Source organism: Portunus trituberculatus, chromosome 17 (genome assembly GCF_017591435.1).
Source record: "Portunus trituberculatus isolate SZX2019 chromosome 17, ASM1759143v1, whole genome shotgun sequence".
Classification (NCBI taxonomy): domain Eukaryota; kingdom Metazoa; phylum Arthropoda; class Malacostraca; order Decapoda; family Portunidae; genus Portunus; species Portunus trituberculatus.
Window position 1 is genome coordinate 6,208,817 of NC_059271.1, and position 13,534 is coordinate 6,222,350.

At 41.2% G+C, this 13,534-nt stretch overlaps 1 protein-coding gene and 1 non-coding gene across 2 annotated transcripts in view; both read right to left on the reverse strand.

Moving 5' to 3' along the window:
- The window catches only part of LOC123505054 (monocarboxylate transporter 12-B-like), a 41,940-nt gene that overhangs the window by 9,673 nt on the left and 18,733 nt on the right, over positions 1-13,534 (reverse strand). The window lies entirely within an intron of this gene.
- Positions 4,184-4,305, reverse strand: Trnal-caa. Its single transcript has 2 exons — positions 4,269-4,305; positions 4,184-4,220 (listed from the first exon to the last, which is right to left on the reverse strand). It is a non-coding gene; the product is annotated as a tRNA-Leu (tRNA).

Consider the following 13,534-nt stretch of genomic DNA (forward strand, 5'->3'; position numbering starts at 1 on the left):
GTTCAAACAGACCAAAAAAATAAAGTTTCTTCATCCAATGGTCTTCAATAAATAAGTCAGCTTGGGGCAATAACTGATATAGAATACTGTTTCAATTATATTTCTTTTCATCACTCATTACATTAGACAGGGTATCTCGAGAGGACATAACAGTAAGTATTCTGTAAATTATCAGTCTCATTTTCACTTGTATGACCAGCACCTTCACTGCATTTAATTTACTTACGGCATAATCCCCTGCAGAGATCTTCATGTCTCTTGTACCTTACCCCACCCCACTTTTTTCAACGAATTGATGCATTGAATTGGATAAAGAACTGCTATTTCTTTTTCCTTGAGGTAATGAGAGATGGCAGCGTCGCGCGGATTATCAGCCTCACCCTGTGGGTCAGTACAATTTAGTTTTACTAAATTTTACTAAATTTAGAGCGTGTCCCAGCAGTCTGTGTGTCGGCCACTTGTGGCTGGTCTCTTTGCCGTTGTTTATCATTGACTCTACTGACAGCACTCATACTACTCGTAGTAGCAGCATCTTCCGAATTCTTATATGTGAAATCCACATTACCTCTACATACTGCATTTGAAAAGATGTCATGATTTATATTACAAAATTTTATGGGTTTACTTGAAAGTGAGGGATACTTCTCTCTAACCATGAGTGAAGTGTGGCCGCCTAAAGTGCTGGCCCGCTCCAACACATCACCAAGACTCATCACGTCTGCGAGCAACTACTGAATGGATATAGGGGCGTGGTCAGAGTGCAAGAGTTCTGTCTGGTGCACTCGAAAGTAATCAATCTGATGGAGACTACACACATGTCCAGTTCCGATATCCATTCATTTCATGGGATGTTGGCAACCTGAAGCATCTATATACCTTATTAACATTTATCTGTCCTGATCCTTTCCACCTTAGGCTCTTTCCATCTCCCCCAATCTCACATCGCCCATCATAGCATAACCTGACTCAGACAGCACCTCACTTAGAACTCTCTCACTCTTTTGTGTATCATTCCTCCCTTTCCCCCGTTCTTCACACCTCTCCCTGCCTCTCTCAGCAAGCCTTTTCTCCCTCACCTCCATTCTGTACCTTACCTGACCTTCCCTCTCTATCCCTTACCAGTCAACCTCCTGGAGATATCTTTTCAATCCCTCAAAATCTGTCCTCCTAAAGTCAGGTACTTTTAAGTATTTTTGCTTCTAAAATCTTCATACCATTAAGTTTTATACTAACTAGTAATTTCATTGTGGTTGCTGTTACTTAGCTTCCTACCAATTGCTTCCTCTCTATTTGTCAGAATTAAATTTAGAACATTATTCCCCGTGAGCGTTCTAAGATGACCTGTTTAAAAGATAAATGATCTTGAATGATCCTAAGAAATCCCTCTGCTTCACTCTTGCCCACCATCCAGCTCCAATGAATAATCCTATAATTGAAATCACCTACCACACATACCTGACTGTACGTGGCTACTCTGTCTATTTCCTTCCATGGTGCAAAGTTGATATTAACTGTTGCATTTGGTGGCCTGTACATTAAACCTATTACTACTTATAGTGAGAAAGATTAGAGAGCACGGGATAGAGGGTAGAATATTAAGACTGGATCAAAACGTGGTTAGGCGATAGGCGACAAAGGTTAGTAATTAATGGATCTAATTCCGCGTGGGGTGAAGTATTTAGTGGGGTTCCACAGGGTTCAGTTTTAGGGCCATTGTTATTTTTAATATACATTAATGACTTAGTGGAATTAGCATTGATATTAGGAAATTTGCAGACGATACGAAGATAAGTGAATTAATAATGTCAGATTCGGATGCTTTTGCCTTGCAGGCAGATTTGGATAGGATGAAAAAATAGACAGATAAATGGCCAATGCAGTTCAACATTAACAACTGCAGGTTACTGAGCGTAGGTAGAGATGATCCACACAACAGGTACACGATAAATAACGAGGCACTAGGAAGTTCCAAGTATGAAAAAGATTTACGTCAAAGAAAGCAATGCATAGAGGCTAGAAATAAGGCAAACAGGGTACTATGATTATTTTTTAGGAGTGTTAAAAGCAGAAATCCCGAAGTAATAATAAAATTATACTTGGCGCTGGTCAGACCACATCTTAACTATGCGGTACAAAGCTGGTTTTCGCCTATAGGAAGGATATAGCTCTATTGGAGTCAGTGCAAAGGAGGATGTCTAAAAAGATTCAGGGGACGAGGGATATTCCCTATGAAGCAAGCCTGAAGAAACTCAATCAGCTTTCCTTAGAGAGACGTAGATTAAAAGGAGACCTGATAGAAGTATTTCAGTGATATAAGGGTTATAACAAAGGGGACATGAGCGAAGTTCAAAGAATCAGTAGCGGGGACAGAACCAGAAATAATGGGTTTAAGCTTGAAAAATTCAGGTTTAGGAGATAAATAAATGGGTAGAAACTGGTTTTCAAACAAAGTGGTTGATGAGCGGAACGGTCTCAGTGGTCATGTAGTCAGTGCTGAGTCAATAGAGAGCTTTAAAACAAGATTAGATAAATTTATGAATGGGGATGAAAGATGGAATTAGGTAGCTTTAATCATACAGCGACTGCCACATGTAGGCCTGGTGGCCTCTTGCAGATTCCCTATTTTCTTATATTCTTATATCCATCCATAATTACTTTGCTTTGCTATCTCTCTTAATTCTACTGTTAATGCAACACTGCACAGGGCCCATAACGTGCAGCGTTACGCCTCCTCCGTTCTTGATTTTCTTGTCCTTATGGAGTAATGTATAACAATAAATTTTAACCTCCGGATTAAATACTTTCTCTGTCATGTCTAGCCAAGCTTCTGTCAACGCAATGATATAAAAATGTTCAACACACGCTGTTCCTATAAACAAATCTATCTTATTCAGAATACTTTTAACCCGTACAGCGTCAGCAGATCTGAGACTTTGTGATTTCGCCAGTGCTGGCCACATCATGGATTTTTTTTTTTTGCTAAACCAGTCTTAAATGATGTGAAACAAATGAAAATGACAGTCATTCCTCCCAGAACTGACTGGAAGTGGTATTAATTGGTGCGAGATATTTTGCGCTAAGGTTAGCGACTTAGCAAAGCCTTATGTGACTAGTTTATTCGCTTCCTCGTTTCTCACCAGTCGATCCCCGAGTTGGACACATGCATAATATCGTTCCCGAGTTGAAAGAAAAACAACATGTTTTGCTGTTTGGAAGTGCTTGTGGATAAAAATAAACACGATATATCGCGAGGGAGTGTTGCCTTTTACGGTGCAAATATTTTCCGAGTAATATGTACTTGTTTTTCCTTATAACAAAGCGAATGGAAAATTCTTATTATGTCATACAAAGTTTTCACTACCACAATATAGCAGTTACCAAAAACAACTGAAATGGTAAGAGTAAGTAATAGAAATTACTCTTTGTTCATATTAGCGGAGTTGAGGCGTCAGTTTCCCGCTACACCTAGCTGAAGGCAGCAGAAACTGCTAAAGTTCAGAATTGTAATAAATAAATACAGGAAGCATTCATGTTAGCAGGGACGAGGAGGCAGCATGAGCAATGTCTACAGTGCATGATGGCAGTATAATGGTAGGTTTTGAGGACGCAATACCTCCGAAAACACGAGGAAGCTCGCCGACGTATCTCGTACGTCTCTGACGCTGTACGGGTTAAGGTAGCCATAACAAAGATAAAGAGTCTTTCTTATGTCTCGGGGGAGGTGTGTGGTTGTTAGCTAGATTGTGTGAACGAGCGAATGAACGAGACTTGTGTAAGTCTTCTTGTGAATGAACGAGCTAGGCTTCAGTCGTATGTGTTATCAAGTGCGCGGCCTAGCGCCGACAGTTCACCCACCTCCAGCCTTCTGTTCACACACTGTGAATAAACACCTGCACTGTTGCCTGTCTTAACTGTGCCCACTGTCGGTCAAGGATAGAAAAGTGTGTGTGTGTGTGTTAGTGTGTCACTGTTTGTTTGATCTGCTGCAGTCTCTGACGAGACGGCCAGACGTTACCCTACGGAACGAGCTCAGAGCTCATTATTTCCGATCTTCGGACAGGCCTGAGACCAGGCACACACCACACACCGGGACATCAAGGTCACAACTCCTCGATTTACATCCCGTACCTACTCACTGCTAGGTGAACAGGGACTACACGTGAAAGGAGACACACAAATATCTCCACCCGGCCGGGGAATCGAACCCCGGTCCTCTGGCTGTAGGCATTCTTTTACTATATTTGGGAAGCGCCGTTCAGGCCAGGAATTTTGAAGCCAGCGCTCTAACCACTGAGCTACCGGGTGTGTGTGTGTGCATAAATCTCACTCTCACGCACCTGCTGCTTTTCATTCCATAGGAGCTTCCACAAAGGAGAGAGAAGTAATTGTCCTTCGTGAGGAGGACGGAGTGTGAGGTGTGTGAAACGTCTCAGCCTTACCGTGCATAGATCGGTCTCCCATGAATGCTAAACTCATTCATGGGAGTATCGCTGGCGGTCACCACTCCACAACCCACTTTCTTCCTTTTAAATTCATTGATGAATATTCTTGGCCTATCCACTCCTACGTTGATAATATCATGCACCTTGTTCTTTTCCCTGTCTTTTCATACATGACCAATCCTTCAGGAAATATACAGATCACGCAGGGACGCCACAGAACGCCAGATTTCTCATCTAAAATTTCTGATTGTGGCAGAATGAATAATTAGTATTGTTCAATTCCTAAAAAAAGTTATCTCTTCATCTATCAACTCGACACATCCTTGTAGAGAACTAGCCCTTCTTTTTCAATGAAACAAATTTTTTCTTTATGGAATAGGGAAAGCTGGCCAACGGCAACAAAAAATATAAAGAAAACGGTCACTTGATTGCAGTTCTTTAAAAGATTAAGAGAAGTAGCCAAAAATCTGGGACATATGTTTTGAAACCTCCGTCTTAAAAGAAGTCAAGTCGTATGAGGATGGAAATATAGAAACAGGCAGGGAATTCTAGAGTTTACCAGAGAAAACTATGAATGATTGAGAGTACTGGTTACCTCTTGCATTAGGGAGTTGGACGGAATAGGGATATGGGAAAGAAGAAAATCTTGTACTGTGTAGTTAGCAAGATCAGAAGACCAGTTAACATGAAAATAACGATAAAAGGTAGCAAGGGATGCAACATTCCGGCAGTGAGAAAGAGGTTGAAGACAGTCAGTCAGAGGAGGGGAATTGATGAGACGAAAAGCTTTTGATTTCACCCTATCTAATAAAACTGTGTGAGTGGAATCTCCCAAAAAATGCGAAGAATACTCCATACAAGGACGGACAAGGCCCCTGTACAGAGTTAGCAGTTGAAGGGGGGGGGGAGAAAAACTGGCGGAGACGCCGCAGAACGCAACTTCATAGATGCTGATTTAGCAAGAGATGTGAAATGAAGTTTCCAGTGTAGATTATGAGAAAAGAACAAACCAAGGATATGCAGTGTTGAAGATGGGAACAGTTGAGTGCCACTGAAGAAGAGGGCATATTTGTCTAGAAGGTTGTGTCGAGTTGATAGATGGAGGAATTGAGTTTTTGAGAAATTGAACACTATTAAGTTTTCTGTGTCCCAATCAAAAATCTCAGAAAGATCAGAAGTCAGGCGTTCTGTGGCGTCCCTGCGTGACCTGTTGACTTCCTGAAGAGTTGGACGTCTCTGATAGGACGCGGAAAAGTGTACGAAGTAATCATCATCGTAAGAAAGGATAGGGCAAGAAGTTTGGTTGAGATCCTTAAGAATAATAGAGAGAGAGTGGGTGACAGTACAAAACCCTGAGGAACATTACTATTGATAGATTTAGGAGAAGAACAGTGGCCGTCTACCACGGCTGCAATAGAACGGTTGGAAAGAAAACTTGAGATAAAATTGCAGAGAGAAGGATAGAAACCGTAGGAGGGCAGTTTTGAAGTCAAAGCTTTGTACCAGACTCTATCAAAAGCTTTTGATATGTCTAACGCTACAACAAAAGTTTCACCGAAATCTCTAAAAGAGGATGACCAAGACTCAGTAAGGAAAGCCAGAAGATTACCAGTACAGCTAATTGGACGGAAGCCATACTGGCGATCAGATAAGAGATTGTGAAGTGCTAACTGTTCTACTGATCTTGCTAACTGCATGCCTCCCTTCCTTCTGCGGCCTCGCTGCACAAGGCTTTCTTCTTCTCATCCTTTTTCTGTCCAACTCTCTAACGTATGAGTTAACCAGTAGTCTCAATCATTCAAACCTTTCACTGGTAAACTCTGGAACTCCCTCCCTGCCTCTGTATTTCCGTTTTCCTACAACTCGTCTTTTTTTAAGAGGGAGGTATCAAGACATTTGATCCCTAATTCTGGCTAACCTTTTATCTATCTTATACAGAACCAGCATTCCAGTGGGTCTTTTTAAAAATATTTTGTTGCCCTTGGCTGGTCCTCTTTCCTACATAAAAAAGAAAAGAAAAAAAGGTTTAGGATGATGAAAAGAATGAGGAATGTACACCTCTTTGGCAGACACTATCACCTTTATTATGCATTTAGCACAAAGAGATTGGTCTCTGACACTGAAACAATAATTATTCCAAGGAAAATTAGCATAATATCTCCTCAGGGGGTGTTAAAATAAGGCGACACAACATCAGCGGTCATTTGGCGCCACTACGAAATGTAAAAAAGACATCGTAAAAAAAAAAAAAAAAAAAAACTATCTAAAAGCAATTAAAAACTACAAAACTATAAACAAAGTAAAATTCTGAAATCAAAACTAACTAAAATACAGTATACAATAAAAGTAATAAAACATTAAAATACATATAATATAATCAAATAAAATTCACAGCTTTGGGAGAAGGCCAGCTTCTCCCAAAAAACGAAAAACATCGTGGCCCTGGGCCAGGCACTCTGGTCCAAGGACCTTTGAGATATAATAGACACCGCTATCTCTACTGCGACAGCGGTAGAGGTAGCGGTGTCTTAAGTCAGTCAAACTAGGGCACTCCACTAGGAGGTGCCGAACCGTTAGCGGCACCAAGCAGTCATCACAGTAAGGTTGAGGGTCCCTGGTCAACAGAAACTTATTTGTAAGGTACGTGTGACCTATACGCAGTCGCGCCTCCTCAGGTCCCCCCCCCCCCAACTGACAGAGGCAAAATACCAGAGGCATCTTCGTTTTGGGGGATCCTGAGGAGCACTTGAAAAAATAGGACAAGATACAAAAATGAGATTGTGATAGGAAGAGCTCAACGGAGAGGATAGGGTAACAGCATAAGCAGAAGGATTAGAGTTAAGGAATAGGTAAAAAACGTTGGGCTATCTCTAAGCCGATCAAAAATACGAGTAGGGTGTTGCACCAGTTGCTCTAGGTCATGAAAGAGCAAAGTTGAAGGCTAGTTCACCAGGATGGTCAGTGAAGGAAAAGGAAAGCCAAAGCTGGTGGTGAACATTGAAATCTCCAAGGATGGAGATCTCTTCGAATGGGTAGATGGACAGAATATTCTCCACTTTGGAAGTTATATAGTGAAAGAATTTACTATAGTCAGAGGAGTTAGGGGAAGATACAGACAGCACAGGTAAATTTAGTTAGAGAGTGACTATTGAGTCGAAGCCAGATGGTGGAAAACTCAGAAGATTGAAGAGAGTAGGCAAGAGAACAAGTGAAGTTGTTGCACACATAGATGCAACATCCAGCTTTGGAACGAAAAGAAGATAGAGAAAGTAGGAAGCAACAGAAAAGGGGCTACTGTCATTTGCCTCAGACATCTGTGTTTTGGTGAAGAAAAGAAGATGAGGTTTATTAGAGGAGAGGTGGTGTTCTACAGATTGAAAGTTAGATTTAAGACGGCCTTCTTCTTCACTGAACATCATTGGTCTGTCCTTTATTTAGAATTTAAACTGGAAACTACACATTTCATCTTTAGGTATAACAGCTTTTAGGAAGATTTTAGGTGTTCTGAGTTGTATCTACCAGTTTTTTCATCCTCTCTCCCACAAGAGCTAACTATGTACACATGTATGGGGTAAGGCTCCCATCAGAGTAGTTCAAGTTCAATATACTTACGTCAAAACGTTCAAGCAGAAAAATAACAGTATAACAAAAGAGAAGGTTGGCAACCGTATGTTACGCTCGTGTTTTTTGGGGATTGAAATAGTTTCATCAAAATTCCACAAACTGAATGATCAAGACCCAGTAAGGAAGGCCAGATCACCAGTACAATGGTAAAATAACACATGAGTTTTAGGAGATGGAGAGCTCACGTACCGTTTGTACTTACATCTCTATCATGTATAGCACAAGAACAGGCTGTGTTAAATTAAGGCATAGATGGTTTTAGAAGACGAGAAAGAGTGTGGAATGTAGTACACATCCAAGACAGACCCAGTCATATAGTGGATCTTCGACAAGGAAACAGTAATCACTCCATGGATACCTGAACAGGAGGAGTGAATAATGATGGAAAGAATTGTAATCGAAGGAGACCAAGGGAGGGAGAGGATGAAATAAAAAAAAAGTATGGAAAGTGAACGGTGTGATGTAGAGACATTTTTTTTTTTTTTTATACCATGTGGGCTTTTCACGGGAGTTTATGGGCTAAAGGGGATACTTTTTTGGGGGTACCTCCTATATCAAAGCCCACCCGCTAGGAAACCATTGCCCCGAGTGAGGAAGCCTAACCTACACTCAGACCGTGGACAGGATTCGAACCCATGCGCTTGCAGACCCCTCGGACCCCAAAACACACATGGTTCCACTTTTGGGACTCCGGATAAGGCCTATACAGTGCAAATATCATGTTTAGAGACAGTTGTAGGTATGCAAGATCAGTGTACGTAGTGTAGTGCAATGTAAGAAGGAAGAGAGCTATCTTTAGACTGTTGATATGGAATGTTTACGTTTTTATTGTATATTAATTTCAATCTATCCCAAAAGATTCACAGATTTTTAAAGACTAATTATTGTTGTATAATTCTTATGTATTTTCTTTTTTAGTTGATCTATTTCTTTAGTCTTCCTCTTCCAGGTTGTCATATGCAACAATGAAATCCCAGTTTAACATATGGTCAGCTTTTCCTATGAGGGTTGACTAGGATACTTTTTTTTTTACATCTAACTTTCATTTCTAGTGAATATTGAATAGCAGGAGAGAGAGAGAGAGAGAGAGAGAGAGAGAGAGAGAGAGAGAGAGAGAGAGAGAGAGAGAGAGAGAGAGAGAGAGAGAGCAATTATAAAACAAAGCTGCACTAGATAAAACCACAAAAAAATAATAGAAAATAAAGGGACAGTCACCCCGGCGTGCTCAGAAAGGACTGACCGTGCTGGCCGTGGTGACTGTGGGTAAGGTGAGGCAAGGTGAGCTGAGAAGCTTTGGAATGACGCTTGGGAGGCTGCTGGTGTTACTGCTGGGAAGTTGGCCGTCGCTCTGGTGTAAGGGTGATTAACTGAGGCAGCACACCTGGTGGGCTTATGTGGCGGTGGTGGGAGGCGCTAGATATTTACACTAATCCTGGCCACTTCTTGAACCTTATAAGATTACAACGCAACACTTAAAGAGGCCAACTTGAGAGAATTCATACAGTTCCTGCTTCTAAACACGTCCTTCGCAGCAAATGAAGATTCGGTGTGCCTTGATGGAATTAAAGATTCTACCGGAAGGGTTGGATATGTACGTAGTTTGAGGAGCATCATTGGCTATGTTAAATCTTTTGCTGGGATAAAGACACCTATATCATATTTCTTGCTGTTATTTGTTGGGAACACTCCAATCTACTTTTCTAGACACCTAGCAGCGTGAATAAATTTGCCTCGACCTTCCCTATACCATGCTACAAATCAGTAAATTGTATATAGTATATAAATGGGTGGCGAGCTTTGGGACACGTTCTTAAGTATCATCAAAGCCATAAGGACAATAATTATTTTTGCTGTCAACTACATTGTTTGAGCGAATGATCTCAGCAATAAGCTGTTGTCACCAAGACGCAGAGAATTTATTGTCTCAGTTGCGGCTTTGTCAACAACGTCAGACGTAAATGTCACATAGCACCGATTAGAGAGACAATCGCCGTCAGATTTGAGACGGATATAGAGAACTATTCCAAAAAGCCTGAAGATCGAGTGAATAGCGCAGTGTGACACAGATGCACAAACATTAATGATCATAAGCGTGGCAAGACAAAACTCAACACCAATGTGTCTTCGACCATGAGAAGTAATAGCAGGGGGAATGCAAACTCCAGCCTGCACATCACCATTATCACTAAAGGGTGACACCTTGAGGGCCTGGTCCACCAACACTCGAAGACCAGAGAATTTACATGTTTACCCATAAGAATATTAAAAGAATGAAACGGTTCCAGGGACCAAGGTAAATAGTCTATACCGTGACAATGAGGAAAACAAGCGCTGGCCGCCGTGGACCAGCTAACTCGTTCCCACTTATTTCAAGAAGTGGCTTCTTATGATTCGTAACACAACGCATCCCAGCCAGACACCCGACCATCCAACACAGGACAACCTGAAAGAGTGGCCTCCCTGGTGAGCGGCACCGTTGACCAATACTAGCAACACACCGGGAATCCTTTAGTCTGGTACTTCACTGGCGACCTTGCTACTCGTAGCATGAGTAGTAGCCCTCTAACGCTAAGTAGGTACGGCGGAGTGAGGCACAAGCTAGCATCCACACCACACAGCTACCATGCAAGATGTTGTATTTCAGGAGATGCTTCTCTCCACGGATAATGGTATTTTTTCCAGACAGGTAGTACAGTATATGCATGGGCCCACTACACCAATGGGCAAGTAGACGCAAGTAAAGAGGATCCTCTCATCCATATGTACCGCCGTGGTACAGTGGAACCATGCGTGTTTTGGGGTCCGAGTGGTCTCCAAGCTCACGAGTTCGAATCCTGTCCACGGTCCGAGTATATGTTGGGCCAAGGTAAAACGAATACGAGAGGTAGGTTCAGCAACCCCCCTCCGCGCACCTCCACCATGACGTCATAGGAAATCCAGAGGTGGAGAGAGAGAGATAGAAAATGTAATCTTTACAGAAAACCATCTGTATATATGGTAAACTTTAAAATTACATCACGATGTTCACAGATAATACTGAAAATGCTCAGTCTCTCTTTCTTATCCTCAAATTATCAGTATCTGAGATATGACCGCCAGAGAAGTTATAGAAATGTTTTCCATACTATCACATTAGGTAGATTATATTAATATGACGAGTTATTAGATGAGATGACATTTCAATTTACATGTTGATGAGGTAGATGAGGAAGATAATATACTGTTGATACACAACAACTAGCTCAAACGAAACCCAGTAGTGATGACACATAAAAGCATCACATGGTTTTTATTATATTACGATTTGGATTTGCGTGTATGTTTCAATCTCTCCTCAAGTGTGGCTTTTACATGTAGACCTTCATCTCCACCAAGCTATGTTATGTGTTAGCCGGAGTTCTTTAGTCTGTTTATTTGCAAAATACCTCAAATAATTATGACCATAATTGAATTAAAATTTCAGGAAATGTTGCTAATAAACAATCAAGTAATCACGATTTCTATATGGATCCAGGAATGATCAAAGGATTTTGTTTTCATTGGGAGATAGGGTAATTTTTATATGCGTACTTATGGAAGAATATATGCTGGGTGGAAATCATAGTATGTGTGAATCCAAATATTTTGCCAGAATACTGTGCTATCTAAGTGCTGTTCTAGCTACATAACTTATATGTATATCAGTGTTATCCTTTACCCAGCTCACAATGACCATATGGATTGATAGATAGATAAAGATGCATAACTGTCTAGATTAAGTGATTCAGCTTTATTAATAGATAACTAGTAAGAGAGAGAGAGAGAGAGAGAGGTGTGTGTGTGTGTGTGTGTGTGTGTGTGTGTGTTTAAGGTGTGTTTAAGTGTATAACAGCAAAGAGAGAGAGAGAGTGAGAGAGAGAGAGAGAGAGAGAGAGAGAGAGAGAGAGAGAGAGAGAGAGAGAGAGAGAGAGAGAGAGAGAGAGAGAGAGAACCTGCAGGGTTATATGAAGTTTAGCAACATTTAGGCCTAAGTAGCTATTACACCTATAAATTTCTACATACCTGTAATTTTAATATTCAATCGTGAGAATTTCTTCGAAGGAATCTCCTTCATATGAAGCTACTGCAGCCTGTTCGTGTACCTGTACTGTTCCACTTGCTACCTTCTCTGAGCTGCGGTACATCTGGCTTGTGAATAGTGCTTGCATTTTCTCTGTGACTTTGAAGTTACGACAGCAGATTTCTTTGCTGTGTAAGTGCGTCCGAACTCTTAAAATAGATTCGAGATAACTAGTGCTTAATCTGTTTCTGGCCTTAGTTTTTACATTAGTGACGTGTGAGAATACCCATTCAACAAAGGCTGTACTTAAAGGAATGCAGTATGAGTTCAGTGCAATAATCGCAAGTTCTTGGTAACACTTCTCTCCAACTGCATTCTCATAATTTAGAACATGTGTCCAAAACTTAACTGGATCTGTTGGTATTTCTGAGTTAGGAAACTCTGCTCCCCAATCTGTTTTCACAACTATACGTTCATATTGGTTTGCAACTTTTTGAACATCAAATTTCTCTGCTCTTGCCAGTTTTTCTAAAGGGAGATCAGTAAATTTTGGCCTAACCTGGCTGAGACACTTCTTTGGACTAAGATATTTTATGTAGTTCACCTTAATGGTTGTATTGTCAATTCTTTTGTCAATTTGCTTTACTGTCTCATAAATGAAGTCACGCGCTGGGAATGGGAGCTCTTTTTTTTAAGGGAGTTCCCAGTTACTTTTTTTTTTTTTTATACCATGTGGGCTTTTCACGGGAATTTCTGGGCTAAAGGGGATACTTTTTGGGGTACCTCTTATCTCAAAGCCCACCCGCTAGGAAACCCTTGCCCCAAGTGAGGAAGCCCAACCTGCACTCGGACCGTGGACAGGATTCGAACCTGTGCGCTTGGAGACCCCTCGGATCCCAAAGCACGTATGGTTCCACTGTACCACGGCGGCCCTTATTATAGTTTCCAGTCTGCGATCCCACAGAAAAAATCATAAGTTTATAATATGCTCGATTTATTTTTATATAACACAAGAACAAATATGATAAAACAATAAAAAGATAGGAAGTTGCAGAAACAAATCTACTAACTGCGTGTTTGAAGGTTTGACCGGATCCGTGGTTCACAATGAAAAAACAAATAAATAAATAAATTTTGCTGAAAAAGGACAGAAAAGGACAGATTTTGACTGTCCTTTTTTCAAGAAAACTTAAGGACAAACAGGCTAAAAAAAAGACAGACTGTCTTTAAAAGGACAAACATGGCAACCCTGGCTGCCATCCCTCTAGATTTCCGCTGACGTCATCATCCACCTGCGTGATGGAGACGTATTCTGGCTCTCCCTCACCCCCCGTGAAGCTACCTTCTCGTATTCATTTTACCTTGGGTTGGGCTTCCTCACTCGGGGCAAGGGTTTCCTAGCGGGTGGCCTTTGAGATAAGGGGTACTA